Here is a 4,377-nt window from a genome sequence, read left to right on the forward strand (position 1 = left end):
TTTTTCTCCGCCTTTCTTGCATAAAAGTAATACTGAATTTATAAATGGTTTTAATTTTTTAATGTCTAATATTGTTTTGAATACAAATGGACATCATATTCAGTGATAAAGACAGCAGCATATTTTAGTGGATTTTATCGTCTGTAATCATTTTGAAAAGATATTAATTTTTCAGGCACAAAAAAAAAGGATTACAGTTTTAAATTATTTTACTCCTTTTTCTCTTTTTTAATAAGGGTTTTAACCATAAGAGAGTAATTTGTTTCCTGAAAAAAAAAAAAAAAAGAAAAGGACAGAAAAGTTCATCTAAGTTTTGTTTTACTTTCAGGTTTACTTTCATCTGTATCAAACACGTACCTTGAGCAAAAATCATTTTGATATTTGGCTCTGAAAGAAAGATTTTTATACCCAAATATTTACCAGTTTAAGGGGCAACAATTGAGGAAAAATAAACCCTAAAGACTGAAGCCAGAAGACAGTGTGACACTGGTAGGTTTTTAAAATTCTTTAAAAAATAATCCACACAAAATACTTCATATCTTTAATCTCTCCATACACTTTTCTACCATGCATATTGCAAGTGCAGAAAGGAAAGCTACAAGAAGATTTCGTCTTCTTATTACAAGTGATGAATTTTATTACAAAAATTGTCATGAAGGCCAAGTAAAAGCTTAACATCTGATTTCATCAAAACATTTTGTTCTAATAATTTTCTGCTGAACATGTTTACAAAATTGTTGCATTCCTTAGACAAGTTTTTTTTTTTAATTTGGCATTATTTTATCAGCAGTTTCTGTCAGAAAAATCTTATCAGTTCTAATTATATGTAGTTAGCATTCATACTAATAGCAATGCTAAATTGCCTGCTATAATATCCTGACCTCATATGTTAATAACACCTTCAGACAGCTAATTCTGGGGAGAAAGTACTCTTTTTATAGTTTAAAATCCATCCCAAATGTTTCTTTTTTTCTTTTTGAGCTTAAGGAAAATGTATTTTTTGCCCACAAAATACTGATTTTAAACAGATTTTTTAAGGATTAGGTGGGAATTGTTTCATTCCTGTTTCGTCTCTTCTTTAGTTAGCTTTATGAGCAGATTAAAATCAGACATGCTTTATGAGCAGGTCAAAAAATCTGCTAGATTATTCTTCAAAAAAAAGGTCTCTAAATCAAATTTAAGGAAAAATGAATAAAATACTGAGCAGAATTCTCCCATTTTTGTTGAGGAATGAGAAATATTTCAGGTCTCATTGTTGAAAAAACATTTCTGATTATGATCAGTAAAGAATTCAGATGCACTATTGTTTTACATTAAAAAAAAAAGACGCATTTATTCATTTGATTTATTAACAAATTCAAATAAGACTGTTTGTTTTGTTTTATTTCAACTGCTGTTGGAAGAATGTGCAAAAGAATGGTAAAACACTCATGCTTCACATCCAGAAGAGCAAAAAAAAAAAAAAGTACTGCCAGCCTGTAAAAATTTGTAAAAATACTTAAAGGAATGCACCCTGAAGTGACATAAAATATCAAAGCCAAAAGAACTGATGATCTCTATTAGCTGAGCACAGAATTCAAGACCAATGTGTTACCCCAAATCCAACAAAATCCTAATAATAGTTCTTGTTTGGAGTTTTAATAATCTGGAAGCCCGTGTAAGCTCTCTATATCATGTGGAGTTGTAAGTTATCTAGCATACATTCCTTCAACAGACCTATAAGAATTCATAGATTCAGATATATTCAAAATATTACATTTATTCATGCACATTCATGTACAAATGCATATATGTATGCATTCCAAAATAAAAAGTATGAATTTTGTTGACATCCCTGCATTACTTATATGTTGGAATCCATTTTCTTACCATTTGTTTTCTGACTTTTATTTATGATGTTTGCAGAGAGCGCTTTTCACAAGATCAGATGTAATGCTATTGAAGGCCATCAGATAATGCAGTAAAAAAACTCCACAATGCTCTTTAAAAGCATAGGTATTTAAATTCCTATTTATTTACCATTAAGCTGGAGAGTCCATTAAATATATATATACATATATATATATAAATTTATAACCCTTACCATTCCTGAGAGAGCTGAATATCTTCAGATTTCAGTAAGCACATTATACATTCTGGAATTGAAAGCTCTGTACTTTTAGCATCAGCAAGTTTATTCAAGTGCTTAACTAAAGACTTCAGATTTTGCTTTTTACATAATGATTAGAAGATGCCCTGCTTTATGCTGAGATCCTGGAACTGCATCTTGTGGAAATTAGGTAGCCCTAAGGGTGATTACTGTTGCATTTGGGGAATTAGAAGACAGCCTAGACATTATTTTTTTTGTCACTCTTCTCAAGTCTATCGCTACTCACAGCCCTGCACCTGTCTACCCAAAAGTTTCAAGAAGAGGCTCAGGAGTCAAGGGTCACTGGCACTGAAGACCTATGGCCCTGACAGACTGCTGGATAGTGTGGGGTTATCTCTTCCATCCAGAAGGACTGGAGGAAACCCTGGCAGGGAGGGTTGGCACTTGGGACGTTCCGTGGATGAGGCTGAAGGAAAGATTCGGCCTTTCTTTCGTATTGATCTAGTAACTTTGCTGCTTTCACAATATGCAACTCACAGTGCAGTGCCATTCCCCAAGAAGACTCGGCTCTTCAGCTCAAACAGGGCAGAAAACAGCTGAAACTGTCGACTAATTTAAAGGCAACTAATGAACAGCTATCAAACGGCAGTGACTTTCTGCCATTACCAACTTTGACTCAAACAAATGAACTAGTGTAGAAAGGGTCTATATCTCATTGCCAGACATTTAAGCTTAAGCCATCACTCTTTTAAGGTTGTCTGGAACGGCAGTCCTAATTCTGATCTCTGGCAAGTGTAAATGAGCAGCAACTCCACTGAAGCCCACAGACACATCGATACAGAACTGAAATGAAAATGGAAGTGAGCTGGCACACGCTGTTACTATTTGCCAGCCTGAGCAGCTATCAACCAGACAATACAACTGCACAAACAGTCAGAAGCTTGTATGCTTCTGCTGGTTTAATTTGCAGGGCTTTTACATGTCCTTTGCAATGCTGTGTGCCCTTAGAGGCAGCCAACATGGCAGAAGAATCCATGTCAGCTCAGGCAATATCACATTCATGACAAAAGCAGGGGGGAGAAAAGAGCTTACTGCCAGGTGTACCTACTCAAAGACAGGTGCTCTCTGCTGTGTTTGACTTACAAGAATATTAACTAATAAATATACTGTGTTTTTTTACCTACCTGGAAGGCCAAATGCTGGCTGCAGCACAGGCGAATGGCATGTCTATGTGCATTAAAAGAAAAAAAAAAAAAAAAAAGAGAGATTCTAAATCTTTCAGCCCTCTGAAGAAGCAATTAACTTGTTTCATTACTTTTCCCATTAGGGACTGACGATAGCAAACTGTGTATTCTTTATTGCAACTCAACATCATGGAGCCCTCCATACAATTTAAATGGCATTTGAGAAACTCTTTCTAAGTGGAAAAAAATTAAGTGTTTCTGCCTCAAAAAGCAAGCAGGCAAATATGGCAATTTCTTACTGAACAGTTCTACTTACTGAATATAGTTGGAGTCATCTGCTTACTTCAGTAACTAAAATTTTTTTATTGCTTTTTGTTCCTGTTATCCTGCTGCTCCAATGCAGTTAAGAGAGATGACTCTGATTCCTGCTCCATTTTGTGCAACATAAACAGAATTTATGCTGCAATTACAAAGTCAGATTCTGCCTGCAGTTATACCTTGTAACTCCCATGAAGAAAACAAGTTGAGTACAGCTGAAGACAGAATCCTTATCGCCAACAGCAAAACAAGACCCAAGGAGAACCCTGCCTGACTTGCAGGCACAAGGTTGAGTTTACCTGGGTAGCCCTGCTAGAGCATAGTGATGGATGCTTTACAATAAGAAACAAGGGCAGGTGTGTAGGCAGGGACAGAGTTGCACACAGCTTTGCAGGGCAGGAATTTACTACAGCAGAGAAGATGTGTTCAAACTCTCTAAAGAGTATTTTCCAATAAGTGCATGCATGTTTCCCACTGATAAATGGGAGCCTTACAGCTATGTCTATTCTCCCTTCTGAAAATATAACCTATATTTTCCTACTAGGAATGCCAGCTATTTTGGTTTATCTCTGACTGAGGGAAAGGTATCATTTAGGGCTTGTCAACACAGAGAAATTGTCCAGAATATCTATTGCAGAATAAACTGTCCTAAAATATCTTTGTGAACTTCAAAATATCTTTTGTTCTCTGACCACCACTGTATTGAGATCATGAACTAGAGTCAGTTCTTTCTCCCCTGTCTGCTTCAGCAAGTCACTTTCAAAATAATTACAACAGTCCTAAAGC

Source organism: Anser anser, assembly GCF_964211835.1.
Source record: "Anser anser genome assembly, chromosome: 1".
In the NCBI taxonomy this organism is placed as follows: Eukaryota; Metazoa; Chordata; class Aves; order Anseriformes; family Anatidae; genus Anser; species Anser anser.